The sequence below is a fragment of the Larimichthys crocea genome, chromosome III (genome assembly GCF_000972845.2).
Source record: "Larimichthys crocea isolate SSNF chromosome III, L_crocea_2.0, whole genome shotgun sequence".
NCBI lineage: Eukaryota > Metazoa > Chordata > Actinopteri > Sciaenidae > Larimichthys > Larimichthys crocea.
In genome coordinates, this window is record NC_040013.1 from 27,375,683 (window position 1) to 27,376,747 (window position 1,065).

Sequence of the window (1,065 nt, forward strand, 5' to 3'; positions counted from 1 at the left end):
CTTTCAAACAATAAATCATGTGTTGATCACTGATTATATTTATTATGTTAGTTGTCCAAATCACAGGCTAAAGACAAAATGTTTTTTTCACTGTCTTTATCTGTATCTCCTTTCTGTGCGGGTGTGTCTAAAACAGTGTGCTTACATAACTGCTAAAAGCACACAACAGACATGAAGAGAAAACGTATAAGAAAAAAAAATGGTGGATGTCTGGATTCAAACTTTTTCACACTCGACTGCAGGTTTGATGGTGGATAATGATTATAAAAACTAATATACTATAAAAGTGTTGGTTCTAATGTCTATAGGTAAGTGTAGTAATGTCATACAGTGTATATGAAGTGACTAATGTCATTCTTAGGTTAAGGCTTGTTAAAAGCACAACATAATTTGCTAGAGAACATAACTTTTATTGTATATATGTTCAAAAGCAGCACAGTTTGCAATCCCTGCCTTTCCATTTTTTAACATTATTCAGGGCATCATTTGGCAAATATTTCTTCACATATTTTCACACTTATGGACCTCTGAACATACAGCTCAGCCATCCTCTGACTGGCAGGCCCTTCACAATAATATACACAACTTTATTCTCCACATACATTTGATTATCTCCATAAAATGGCTGAACAGAACTTACAAGAGTGATACATTCACATTTCTCCCCAACAAAAATATCAGAATATTGCCATCAATTTCCGCCAGAATCATTTACAATAAGAACACAAAGTTGAGCACAAATAAACATAAGTTTTCTTACATACATGCAAGTTTGAGCACACACACACACATACGCACACACATAGTAGCAGGTGAATAGGGCCTTAAAGCCGAGGACACACAAAGAAGTACAACAGTGATACAGTAGATGGACTTATCACTTGGACAAGGCAGGAGACACATGAGTCGACCAAGGAGCTTATACACATATAACCCAGAAGTCCACCAGTATCAGCTTTGATATGTACATTATTTACACTCATGCATCCACAAACACACACAGTATTCTTTCTTATACACACACACACACACACACACACACACACGCGCGCGCGCGCGCACACA